Source organism: Callospermophilus lateralis, unplaced genomic scaffold, assembly GCF_048772815.1.
Source record: "Callospermophilus lateralis isolate mCalLat2 unplaced genomic scaffold, mCalLat2.hap1 Scaffold_509, whole genome shotgun sequence".
In the NCBI taxonomy this organism is placed as follows: Eukaryota; Metazoa; Chordata; class Mammalia; order Rodentia; family Sciuridae; genus Callospermophilus; species Callospermophilus lateralis.
In genome coordinates, this window is record NW_027514445.1 from 710,477 (window position 1) to 725,676 (window position 15,200).

Consider the following 15,200-nt stretch of genomic DNA (forward strand, 5'->3'; position numbering starts at 1 on the left):
CCCACTCTACAGCTAAACACTGTCTGAGCCTCCCTCCCTCTGGAGCACCCTCTCACTCACCTGCCAAGCCTTCCCCAGACTGCTGCAGCCTCACCTCGCAGCCTCTGCCACCCAGGATGAGAATCCCAACGTGGGGTGGGGGGCTCAGGGCTCCATACTGCAGAGGAGAAAGGGGGGTCAGTCTGTCCTAAAGGTATAAGCCATTTGGCCAACCATAGGCCAGAATGACTGAATAAATCTTCGTGGGTGCTTTAATGCTCTGAGGACAGGAGGTCTCCCAATCTCAAATCCAAAGACAGGCAGAGCAGTGAAATTTCCCATGAGGCCTTCCAGGCATCTGCCCTAAATTTTCGAAGTGGCATTTTTTTAAACCTTTTATTTTGACCTAATTTTAGATTTACAGAAAAGTTGCCAAAAATAGAACAGATAGCTTCAGTACACCCCTCACCTAGCCTTCCCTAATATTCACATCTTACATAACCCTAGTAAATGATCAAGCCTGAGAACTTATCCTTAGTTCAGTACAATCACCTGAACTTCACATCTTATTGGATGCTGGGTACAGTGGTGCATGTCTGTAATCCCAGCAGCTCAGGAGGCTGAGACAGGAGGATAGGGAATTCGAGGCCTGCCTCAGCAAATTAACAAGGCCCTAAGCAATTTAATGAGACCCAGTCTCAAAATTTAAAAAAAATGAAAATAAAAAAGGGCTGTGGATGTAGCTCAATGGTAAAGCAGTCCTGAGTTAGATCCCCAGTACCTAAAACAAAACAAAACAACTCTTATTGGAATTTCCCGTTTTTCTACTAAGATCTTTTCCTGCTTCCATCACCCCATTCTGGACACCACACTGCATTTAGTTGTTATTTTTCTTTTGTGTCCCTGATCAATTTGTTGCCGCAGTACTGCTGCAGCAAAATAACCAGGGGGTGACAAACAACTTGTGTAGATTGATACAGCAGGAGTGGGAGCCATTTATTGTAGGACAGAAGGGGTATATATACATTCCACACAGATTATCTTAATTAACATAAACTAGATACAGCAGTCAACGAATCACAGTTAATGGCTTGCTGGTACCACCTCACAAACCACTCCCTCTGGCAAAATGCCAGGCGCCATCCTGACTTGTTTACAGACCTTAACATTGGTGACATTCCCTCAGTCTATACTCATCTTTCATGATCTTGACAGCACTGAGGAATAAGTGTTTTGTAGAACTGTGGGTTACCTTGTGTTTTCTCAAGATCAGAGGGAGGCTCTGCAGTTTTGGCAATACCACAGAAATGGTGGTGGTTCCTTCTCAGCTCACCATATCAAGAGGCTCATGTCTCCAACATGTTTGATTACTGGTGGTGATGACCTTGATCACTTAGTTAAGTTGATGTCTAAAGGGTCTATCCACTATAAAGTTACTATATTTTTCTTTTGAATTAATACATATCTTGGGGAAAATACTTTGATATATATGTACAACTATTCATAACTTTATAATTTAATTTACACATATATCTTTTTTAATTTCTTTGTTTAGTTGTAGATAATTGTTATACCTTTATTTATTTTATGTGGTGCTGAGGATTGCACACAGTGCCTTACACATGCAAGGAAAGTGCTTATCACTGAGTCACCACTCCAGTCTGAAACAAGTATATCTTTATCATACAATATAGTAATTTGACACATATATTGATAATAATGGTGTAATTATCATTTTGCCTCCTCAAATACTTATCATTTCTCATTTTGTTTATCACATTTATTTTCTTCTAGTAATTTTGAATCATATCATATATTGTTGTATATATAGAATAGAACACAAGAACTAGTTAATCCTACCAGTGTTTGTGCCCATTTCAAAATTTGCCTACAACTAAAGATTCCAAATGTTCGGCACGTTTTTTTAAATATTCATAAAATGTCAAATTATTTAAACATAATGAAAATGATGCCTGTAATCCCATAAGCTTGGGAGGCTGAGGCAGGAGGATCATAATTAAAATCCAGCCTCAGCCACTCAGAAATGTCCTAAGAAAATTAGGAATATTCTGTCTCAAAATAAAAAAGATAAAAGGGCTAGGGATGTGGCTCAGTGATTAAGTGTCCCTGGGTTTCATTACAGGTGCAAAGAAAATAAATAAGTAGAATAAATAAAATAGTAAACTGCTTATCCACAGAAAAACTTGGAAGAATCAAAACACTCTTTTAAACAAAAACGTAGACATCAAAGTGTATAACACGAGAGACTGGGATTTTGCCTCAGAGGTAGAGTGAGCAACTAGCACATGTGAGGCACTGGGTTAAAACCTCAGTGTCACATATAAATTAAATAAAGATATTGTGTCCACCTACATCTAGAAAATAAACATTTAGAAAATAAATACTTTTAAAAGTGTATATCATTATTTTTTTCAGTTAAAATGTTTCATTAGTGATTAAATAAATACTTTGATCAAAATCAAACCAAAGTTGCATATGGTCAATGCAGTTGAAAATTGTACTAGATTTTTTTTCATTAGTGAATATGACTCTCATGGTGAGGGTGTTGAATCCTGCAGAAGAGCAACAGTTACTGGTTTGGTTTGGTCTCAAATAAATTATGGAATGATCCCCTGGTTTATGTTGTAGCTAGTGCATCCATGGTTACTTTGCAAAATCCTGTGGTGAATAGATGCCTTGGAGGACCTAAAATTCTCTGTGGAGAGTGAATTTAGGCTAAAATATTACAAGCTTAGTGAGTTTAAACTGAATTTATTTTCTCCCAATAATCTGAGGCAACAACTCAGTTGTTACAACCTCCATGGAAGATGTAGGCAGGCCTACCTAATATCAATTTATTGGTATTTTTTTTTCACTCAGCATAACTCCATCAGTTGACTTGTAGGTATGATGTGAAAAGCAGCATGAAGAAAAGTAAAACCTTCTGCATAGATTAAAAGAAAAAAAAGGGACTCATGGACAAGCTGAATCCTGCTTAAAATAGTATGAAGGAACTGTCATTTGTAGAAAATGGCAGGATACAGAAAGTTCTTTTCATTATCTCCACCCTAATAAATGCTTAAAAAAAAGAAAAGATCACCCAGTCATTTCTAATGGAAGAATAACCTTCTCTGGAACAAAGACTAAGTGAGTAAATATCCAAAAATCGATGATGTGGTGATGGAAATGCAAACATACTGACATTCATTAGAGGTCAGGAGAGTTACATTACAAGGATTTTTTTTGATCCTTCAAAAAAAGACAAATGCTGTGTACTGATGTTTATGTGGGCTCTTTCTCGTCCAGCAAGGGGTTTCACGGAAAATTGTAGAAGAGACTGTGTCTGTGAAGTCACTAATAAAGACCTCTGGACATCAAGCAGGAAACAGGTCCCATTTTATTGTGAAGTTACCATGTATATATACTCAGGCAGTAGCTTAGCAGATTACAGGCAGCCACCAATGCAATTTCTGCAGTGACCAATCAAGGAGTGAGCAATGGAGCAAGAGCAGGGAATTCAACACATAGCCTCATGCGCAGGGCTGTGCCAAAGGGGTAAGTATTTTGCTCTTCACAAGACCTAGCATGGGATAGTGTGTTGCCACCCAGGCACTCTTAATGTATGCCATGAAGGCAGTATTCCATGAACTTGACTCTAAGACATCATTGTGGCCTCGCCTCTCTAAGATTTTTTGAGGTTCAAAGTTTTGCCATACTTCTGGTCTCTTTCAGATGAGATCATTGTGGTCAGGTGATATAGGGGTGCATCCACCTCATTACAGGAGTTTTGCTACCTTTACATGGGGACACAGCACCAAGTCTGCTTATAAATAATTGATGCTTGAAGTCTCCTTGGACTTGCATTGTTTAACAGAGATCATTAAGTTATCACTTTCTGGCAGTAAAATCTCATCTATCAGCAATAAGATAAATATGGTGTACTAAAGATTAAACACTTTCATTCAAAATTAAATTTAATCAAACTATGTTAAAGATAGCATTTTGTAATTATTAGTTTTATTAGATGTATTATTTGGTAATTTATGGTATATATTCCCCCATTGTGACAGAACAGCTAGTTCAATGACCTTTTGGGCCTTCTTTGCCTCAAGAGAATCCAAGTTATGTGCAGCTCTGACTTGAGAGCATGTCAGCAGGAGGAAATCTCCTGTCTGTTCTTGAGGTCTGTGAAGGGTCTTTGCCACAGCTTCAGTAGAATTTTATGTTATAATCGAGCAAAAAAGTGCTCACATTCTGTACTGTTCCCAAGTGGGTTGTTCTTTACTTCCTCAAAAAATATTTCTGAAAATATTCTTTTAAAAAACTGTTTATCATTGAGGGGTTTATTGGCAGAAGCCATATGGAGATGTGATAATTTTTAAAAATTCAAGGTCTTTTTTAGAGAAAAATCCCCACATAAATGTAGAGGGCTTTATGTTATTGTTATTGTTGTTGGTGGTGGTGGTTTGTGTCTTATTTCAGCAGCATCCCCAGCTTATAACTAAGTGGGCTTGAGTCATGTTCTACTAGGACCTGTTATGAAAACACCCCTATGTCCCAGATGTTGGAGTCTGCTGGAGCAGTGTTTTTCTAACTGTGGTACCAATGCCAGCAGCTTCATACTCATAGGATGGCTATGAATTCCCATGCACAAGAATTATCTGGAGTGGCCGGGGTAGTGGTTTCTTGATTGGCTAGTTTCCTCGTTAGCCTAGAAGGTAAGAGGGATTCTGAAAAATGACACCATAAGAGTCAAAGGCCTTTACCAGAATGGGAGGGGGCCTTCCAGGGAGGTGCTTGAAATCCTGTGATTGGAAGAGGCCAGGTAAAACCTGGTGGATGCTCTAAAACAGAATTCATTAATGTAGCACCTGATAGCTGTATCCACACCACTCTATTTTATTTATTTCTTTATTTATTCTTTTTTAACAAAAAATTTATATTGGAACACAGTTAGCAAGGTATTTGTTGAAAGGTACTAGATTTGAACTCTCAATAGGTCATATTATCCATAATATTTGCTCCTGGTGATTTATAGAACATCATCATTCAATAATTTTCACGATTATGGAAATGTTCTGTGTCGATCGTGCCTAATTCAGTAGCTTCAAGCACATGATATTTTGGCATATAGATCCTGTGACAAAAAAGCTGAGTTTGTCAATTTGATGGATTACATGGACAATGGCCACAAGATTGGGGAGCACCATTCTAGGACACCAAGGCAGAAAATGGAAGCATTTCCTCTAAAAACTGGAATAAGACAGGGATGCCCGTTTCCACAACTTCTATTTAACATAATTCTTGAAACACTGGCCAGACCAATTAGACAAATAAAATTAATTAAAGTCATATGGATAAGTAAGGAAGAACTCAAATTAGCACTATTTGCTGACAATATAATTCTATACCTAAAAGACTCGACACATTCCATCAGAAAAGTGCTAGAACTAGTAAATGAAGTCAGTAAAGTACCAGGATACAAAATCAACACCCATAAATCAAAGGCATTTTTGAATATCAATAAAAAATCTTCTGCAAAGAAAATGAGAAAAACTACTAACTTTGAATAGTATAAAAATTATAAAATCCTTGGGAATCAACATAACAATAGCTGAAAGAACTCTACAATGAAATCTACAGAACCCTATGGAAAAAAGATCAAAGATGACATGAGAATATGGAAAGATCTATTTTTTCTTGAATAGGCAGAGTTAATATTGTCAAAATGACCACACTACCAAAAGCACTATACAGATTTAATGTAATTTCAATCAAAATCTCAATGACATTCCTCAGAGAAATAGAAAAAGCAGTCATGAAATTTATCTGACAAAATAAGAGACCCAGGATAGCTAAATCAATTTTTAGCAAGAAGAGTGAATTAGGTGGCATCTCTATACTAGACCTTAAACTATGCTACAGATCAATAATAACAAAAAACAGTATGGTATTGGCAACAAGATAGACTTGTAGACTAATGGTATAGAATAGATAACACAGAGACCAATGCCCATAATTAGAGCTCTCTTATATTTGACAAAAAGCATAAAAAAAATGTACATTGGAGAAAACGATATCCTCTTCAAAAAATAATGATGGGAAAATTGGAAATTTATATACAATAAAATAAAATTAAACCCCTATCTCTCACCATGCAAAATACTCAACCCAAATTGAATCAAGGACCTAAATATTGAACCAGAGACATTGTGTATATTAACAGAAAAATAGGCCCAAATCTATCTGGTTAGTGCCTGACTTTCTTAATAAGACTTCAGAGCACTATAATTTATATTAAGCAACAATAAATACTATGGATCTAAATTAAAAAGGTTCTTTTCATCAAAAGAAACAATTGGTTAAGTAAATAGGGAGCCTACTAATGGGGAACAAATTCTTACCACATGCACATCAGATATAGAACTAAGTTATAGAATATATAAAGAACTCAAAAATCTGCAAACCAAAACAACAATAACCCAATCAACATATGAGCCAAATAACTGAACAGACAATTCTCAAAAGATGATATGCAATCAATTGACACACATATAAAAAATTGCTCAACATGTCTAGCAATTTCATAAATGCAAATCAAAACTACTCTGATTTCATCTTACTCCAGTCATTTAAGAAAAAAAAACAACAATAATTGTTGGTGAGGGTGTGGTAAAAGGCACACTCATACAATGCTGGTGGGACTTCAAATTGGTGCAGCCAATCTGGAAAGCAGTGTGGAGATTCCTTGAAAAAACTGGAATGGAACCATTTGACAGAGCAATCCCACTCCTTGTTCTTACACAAAAGACTTAAAAAAGCATACTACAGGGACACTGTCACATCAATATTTATAGCAGCACATTTCACAATAGCTAAACTGTGTAGCCATAATAGATGCCCTTCAGTAGATAAATGAAAAAAGATGTAGTATATGTACACAATGGAATATTACTCGCCATTAAAGGGAAAAAAAATTATGACTTTTGCAGAAAAAATTGATGGAGCTGAAGAATATAATGCTAAGTAAAATTTACAAATCACCCTAAAACAAACACCAAATGATTTCTCAGTAAGGATGCTAATTCATAGCATTATGTGTTAGGGAACAGAATGGAAAGATTACATTAACTTCAGATAAGGAAAAGGATAAAAGGGGAGAGAAGGGAAGGAAGGGGGCATGGAGGTAAAAAGGACAGTGGAATGTAATTGTTATCATTACCCTAAGAACATGTATGAAGCCACACAAGATATAAATCTACTTTGTTTACAACCAGAGATATGAAAAATTGTGTTCAATACATGTAATAAATGAAGGAAGTTGAGTTGATATTCTACTTTTGCTAAAATTTAGAAGATGCAGAACATGAAGTGGATAATGATAGGTGCTTAGTCCATGTTGACTGGGTGACAGATGAGGTAATGGGTTTGTTTTGCTTAAGAGTTCAGCTTATTGCAATAAGAATGTATGCATGCTGAGAGGCTGGCACAGTATCATTCTGAGAATATGTGTTTTGCTAGTTTGAAAAAAAGGGGAAAAAGAGGTTATATAGAGCATAAGGCAAGCATAAATACATGTAACATGAATTGTAATGCATTATGTTATCATATTTAAAAAATAATTTAAAAAATGAATACATAAAAAAATAATAACATAGATATTAGGTCATTAAGTGGTGTCATAAATTAAGCAATCCCCAACATCTTATTCATACATAAAGGTATACTGAAAAATTTAATAATTCATTTAAAAAAAAATTAAAACACTACCTTCAAAGATAATAACATTTGACAGAAGTAGATTTTGGTGGTTGACCTTTTGTTTTGCATTGATAATATGACTGACTTTGAACATTCAAGTGTTGTATAGTGATAGCACTGAGCCTTTACAGGTACTTTCTGTTTGTTAAGAAGTTATTGATAGTGAGTGGGGGATAGGTAGAAACTATGGTGTTTGCAGTGAACTGGTCTTGATGGATGGCACCCCTACTATCTCAGGGCAGACTGTAATTAAAGAATGATGGAAGATTCATAAAGGGAGGTGTGATTAGTGTAGGAATATGCAGTGGCATTTATACCACAGAAGGTGTAGTATTGGTTTGCAGGTGGAGTCAAGAGAGAGCCAGTTAACTAAGGGCAATATGGAAAAGTACAGGTACCGAGGCTAGCAATTTTTAGGTGGCTTGGTCTTCTACAGAAAAACCTCCCCTCCACACAGGAACATAGGCCAATTCCCTTTGCCTAGTTCCCTACACAGAGGTCTGGTTTGTTTCCTGCTCTGAGAAACCTAACACATATACTTGCCTTGTGCTATATATAGCCTCTTTTTTTCCATTTCTGCAAACTAGCAAAGCACATATTCTCAGAGTGATACTAATCCAGTCTCTCAGCACCCACATATACTTATTTCAATAAGCTGAACTCTATAGCAAACTCTACACATTACCTCATCTGCCACCTAGTCAACATGGATCCAAGCACCTCTCATTATCCCCTTTATTTTCTGCATCTTCTAAATTATAACAAAGTGGGAAATCAACTCAACTTCACAATGGCAAACAGAAATTTGATGGTTCTCCTATAGCACATCCCTGAAAACACAGGGTGTAGAGACTCTTTTCATTCTTTCTCCTGTCAAATCCAAAGAGCATTATATTATCTCTATACCCTCATCCCCTCCAAATAAAACCAAGGCCTACAAATCTCAAGACATAGAGGACGCTAAATAGGCTTTCTGTCAAAAATAATGAGGAAATGAATAAATAAATTAGAAAAACCAGTATGACATGCTACCAGTTTACTGCTCACCACAACTGCTTTCAAGAGAAAACATTCTAAGGTTTTGAAGTAATGGTGAGATGGTGTTTGTAGCTCTGCAGAGAGCACAGGTCCATAACTGAGAAGCTCAGTGTGGCCATTGGTTTCTCAAAAACACAAGGTTTGGAGTGTCCAATTTATTTTAACAGAGTTTTTGTCTTTTTTTGTTGTTGTTAAATCAAATGTGGATTGCTTTGCAACGTAAGAAAATGTTAAAGGGTAACTCTTACATTTGTAATGAGTAGTTGTCAACGAAGTGAAAGTTTGCTTTAATAGCTAAAATGTTCTAATAGCTTCATTTAGGTACACTTAGAATTATGACACACATTTATCCTACGTATGAGTATGTTTTGATATAAGTATACCCTATGGATCAATTTCCACATTCTCAGGAATATTTCTTCTTCTGCTGTTTTTGTACCTTATATTTATATCATCAAGAACTTAGATAAATCAAACTACTCAGTACCGTTTTTGGTGTCTAACTTATTTCATTTAGTGTAATTATTTTGATACTTACCCATTTCTGAGTGTTTCATTAGTGTCATTAAGTCCTCACTTGTTTGAATTCAATATTTTTTATCCAAATGCTTCAAATGAGAATATTCAAAGAGATTTAGATATAATAACTTTATTTTAAGAGTCAGAGAGACAGAAATATCTTGTGGATGGCATTGGAATTTTAAAAAACTTATAATTTTCCGATAGTTTTTATACATGGTGTGAAGGTAATTTCATAAAATAATTTAATGCACCTGTGTTTTGACTGTGACCACGTCACATAGGTATGTTGTAGAATTTTCCACATGCAGCATCATGTCACCTCTCATACCTCTCATAATAATTCAAATTTCTGAGAATTTTTTATTTTTAGATTTGCAATGCTTATCTTTTAGAACAAGGTTTATCATTTAACTTTCATTAGCATTTGGATCATTTACAATTGATGTCTGCTCTGTAATTTACAAGTTCCTCTGCATGAAATAATGATCTAACATTTCAGTTATAAAATTTTTGTGAAATATTTCAGTCTTAATTAATGTATTCATTTAAATTTTAAAGTATATGTTCAGATGTTTTACTTGAAATGCTCTAAGATGTAATTCATGAGCTCTTTACCCTGGCCTAATATCTATGTTTATTTCTAACCCTTGTTTGATGTTGTAAATCTTGACATGCTCTCCTGATAATGTTCTAGGTCTATATTTAAAATGATGTCTGGGTGCAGTGACCATCACCCAGTGCTTTAATTAATTCTGCTGTGAAAAATTGGGAAATCCACCTGAAATTGCCAATTCAGTTATTTTTTTTTTTCATTTAAAGGCTTTTCTGAAAAACAACAACAACAACAACACAAAAACTAACAAACAAACAAACAAAAAACTCTTGCAACCATAGTTGCTCATACTTAATATGTAAAATGTGAATGAAATAATGTATTTGAACTTGGTAAATGTATTAAAATTTTAAAACAATAAAATTAATTATTATTATTCAACTATCAATAAAATTAATCACTATGCTCTAATAATAATATTAGAGCATATCAAATCAAAATTCCTAATAAAATTTAATAATAATTTTTAATTTTATGGATTTGTTTAAAATGTGACTATTAGTTTTGGATGCTCAGTCCCCTACAGTAAAACAATTATAATTTCTACAGTAAAAATTCACAAGTCACAGATATCTAAATGGTGATATCATTGTACCGTTTTGAAATGGGGATTGCCATGATATATTTATCATTCTTTGTGACATAATCGCTGTCTCATGTCATTACATGATTAAAAGTCTAACAAAAAGAGATTTAAAAAAGTTGAGACATGTCCAGATTATTGGTTAGAAATGAAAAAATTTGGTACCTAAAATAAATAAATAAATAAATTGTCTTCAGTGAATCATTGAAATGTCTGAATTTCATGACTGTTCTTATCCTTCTGTTCAGAGAGTAGTAACCCTAATTATTTCACAGATAAATCTGTTCCTTACAGGACCAAATACAGCTCACCCATGACATATGATTATAAAGTGTTTCTTCCATTCAATTTGTCACGAAAATGTTATAATTTATGAAGTGGCAAAAAGAGGTATATAATATCAAGACATATATGTGTGCATATCTATGAGGCTTGCATGGAGGATATCCCTGTTAGTTTTAAATTTTTTTTGCAGTATTTTTTTTATCTACGAAAAGTTTAGTTAAGAAACATCCAAGTGATAGCACAAGCAGCTCAATAGAAAGTGTCTAGTCTGCTGAGAAGTCTTGATCTAGTTTTGAGAGACATTTGCAATTTTCATAACTTTAATATAAAACCTGTTTTTAGATATCTGGTTGCTTGTGTGTGGCATCTGAAAATGAAATGTATGTATTAACTAAATGATTTTTAAAAATATAAATATATTTTGTTGTTTTCATTTGCATGATAGTTAGTTTACCATTTGGAGAATTTATGGATTGAACACAGGGACACTTTACCACTGGGTCACATCCCCAAAATTTTATTAATTTATTTATTTTAATTTTCAGAAAGGGTTATCACAAAGTTGCGTGGGGTTTTGCTACGTTTCTAAGCCTGTTTTTTTTTTTTTCTTTTAGTTCTCCTCTTCCCTTTGCCTCTCAAGCCGGTGGTATGACAGGCATGCTCCTGGGATTTTAGCAATTTTTTTTGGGGGGGTGGGTCATAGAGATTAGACTCAGAGTCACATTCTGAGCAATATTTTGTATTCCATCTATGACAGTTTCAATGAGTTGCACAGTGTCTTGCCATTGCTGATGCTTGCTTTGAACTTGTGATCCTCCTGTTTTAGCTCCAAAGCCACTGAGATTGCAGTCATGCACCACCATGACTACCCAGTTTACCAATTTTTTAAAACAAATACTACCTTAAAATGTTTTTTCCAATGTAGAATTTATTATTTATATTTTAATCTTGGCACAACCACCAAAAATTCATGACTCTTAAGAATAGTATATAATTACATTGTAAAAAGTTATTTTTTAAGCTAACAAAAAGTATATACACTGATTGAAATATATCCTCTACTTTTGTAAGACAAAGAATCATAATTCTGACAGAACTCTGGAATTTTTTTGTGCTGGTCTAAGTGTAAACCAAAACTCTCCTGAGAAGTCAGTGTTATTAAATATTTGTTAATAAATAAATAGTCTCATTTTCTTTTGATTTGTGTCATGGAGTTTTTTTATAGAGAATTTTATTTATTTATATGTAGTGCAAAAAATCAAACCCATTTCCTCACATATGCTACGTGAGTGATATTCCTCTAACCCACAACCCCAGCCCCTTCATGGAACTGTTTATAAAAGACATAAAGTTAAAATATTATTGTCTGAGTAAAGATCAGTCAGTAATTTTTAACATTTATTATTTAGTTGTAGGTGGACAAAATACATTTATTTTTTTATTTATTGATTTTTGTATGGAGCTGAACATTAAACTGCATTCCTCATACATGCTAGGTGAGTGCTCTTTCTCTGAGGCAAAACCCCAACTCCAAGTATAGTTAAAGTAACCTTTAGCCCTCTGATTTCTGGTATAAAGAATATAAGAAATGGCAAAATCTAAATTTTGTCATTCTGTAGTCAATAAATGAGGGACTCAGAGAAATAACTGTATTATTTTGAGTTGCATATCACATTAGTGGAAGATTAAGTTCAAATACAAATAAATAATAGGACCAAAAATAAAACAACATTCTTTCCATAAATTAATTATGTTCTCTTCCATATGATTCTAGCTAGAAGATGTGAGTTTAATCAGCATCTTACCCTTTTTGTACATCTGAAAAAAGTACTATCTAGTCTCTATGCAAACAAATAATCTTTTACATTAGGATTCAATGAAAAATTATGTTTTATAAGCACTTTTACAGAGGAGTATTCATCACCCTTCTTTGATTCATTCTCATGCTTTATAGGTATTACTGTCAAAGGTTTCCTTACCATGAGGTTGTTTAGATACTTGTGAGGCATCAATTTCATGGGTGTCTCTTACCCCTATAAAATTATGTGCTAGATTTAGCTGGAAAGTTCTCAAAAAACAATTTCTCAAAGTAAAAATGTATTTTTATTCTATTGTTTCTCTCATTATTATTTTCTTATCTTTCTTGAAATATGCTTACTTTTCTCCATAAGATAGTGCTGGTGCTACCTTAATTCACAATTTATTATTTATCCAAAGATAAATGTCAGTATGTTTTAATTTTTTTTATAGATATTTTTTTCTTCACATTTTATACCATTTATAGATATCTGTTGAACACTTTTCAAGTTCTTCTTGAGCATGAACACCAAGGAGTCAAAATGAGAAACTGTGTATTAAGGACTATCTAATTAAAGATCTTGGATCTGCCAACAATGGTGTCAAAACGTGAAAAGGAGAATATCTAAAACTGCTGAGTCCAGCAATGAACAGCATGAGAGGATAGCAGGCATGTGATGTCAAAGAAAAAAGCAGGTAAGAATCTTGTGAAACTAACAAGGTAGGAGAGGCAGAAGAATCATAATTTGAAACTCAGCCTCAGCAAAAGGGAGGCGCTAAGCAACTCACTGAAATCCTATATCTAAATAAAATGCAATGAAGGCTGCAATGTTGCTCAGGAGTTCAGTGCCCTTGAGTTCAATACCATATAATAATAATAATAATAATAACAACAACAACAACAATAGTATAATATTCAAAATAAACTAATATCCAGTAATGGCCATTATTGTGTCAGTGGTGTCAAATTCTTGATCGTTGATAGACAAATAAAATTTCATGCATGCTTTGGTAAATCTGAGATATAACAGTCATACAAAAATTATATCAGTTCTTGTAATGTATAGTATGTGTATAAAAATGCCTCATTAAAAGACAGGCATACACTCTAAGAAATGCACTCAAAATGACTTTTCCATTGTTGGAAATATCATACTGTATACTGACATTTAGATTGTATACTACTACAATCTTAGGCTATATATTGTAGCTGTTGTTGTATATAAATTCCATCACTGACTAAAAGATCACTATGCAACACATTATTGTATGTTATAAACTTAGAGAGATCAGTGTACCAAAAAGAGAATTTTAAATTTTTTTAGTTGTTAGTGGACACAATATCATTTTTTTATTATTATTATTTTATTTTAATGTGGTGCTGAGGATCAAACCCAATGCCTCTCATGTACTAACTGAGCACCCTACTATTGAGCCATAATCCTATCCGTAAAACAGAATCTTTAAAAAAAATCTTTACAATTAGACAATGAAAAATAAAAGTTTCCACTGCTGATTAGTAGAAAATTGCCATCCTTTCTAAATAAAGTTTCATATCTATGGGGTATCTGTGTCACACACACACACACACACACACACACACAAAGTGATTTTAATCTTGCTGAGTGCAACATAATAAGTCTTTCAATGACAGTCAATATGTACTTATAAAACATTCAATAGTTACTATAAGAAAAAGTAAGTTTTATTGTGAATGTGTTGGTATTGCTCATAGTATCAACTGCTTAAGAAGTTATGACAAAACCAATCCCCCCAAAACAAATGCTGAATGTTTTCTTTAATACAAAGAGACTGATTCATAGTCGTATAGGGAGGGACATGAGAGGGATAGACAAACTTTAGATAGGGTAGCAGGGTAGGGGAGAAGAGAGGTGTCAGAGGGTTTGCAATTATGGTGGAATCTGATAAAAACCATTCTCTAAAGTACATTTATGAAGACACATATTGATGTGAATATATTTTGTATACAGCAAGAAACATAGAGCATGTGCCCTACATGTGTAATAAAAATTATAATGCATTCCACTGCCTCATATAAATAATAACAACAATAATAATAATAATAAAAGAAATTTCACAGAGATGATTAATAACTTATTGAGACTCTGTCTCATATAATATTAAGACTAGAGTCTAGTTTTGAATGGAAAGGCACCCTTGATTTTAGTCATAAGAAGCACACAGCAATGGGAAACTTATTTCTGTTCAAAGTTGCACAAAACAAAATGTTAAACAAATTAATAAATTGGGCATTAAAATAATCAATAAATGACGTTATACCATTAAATGGTACAAAGTAACAGGTAAGATAAATTGCCTGATGCATGAATAAATACATTCAGGAAGAAAAAGACAAGGACATCATGAGAAGAACAGTCAAATAACTTGAATATTCTCTTTATACAGGTGATATCTAAGGGTTCAGTACTCATAAAAAATAAAATATAACCAAATACATAAAATTAAACAGTATTCATGAAGATGTGGAGGGAAAAGTTCTCATGAACTACAGATTAATTATAAGTGGCTATCTTTGTGTAAAAAAATGTGTGCCTATTGAAGGACATGACACTTCCCCACCAGTAACATTAACTTATAAAT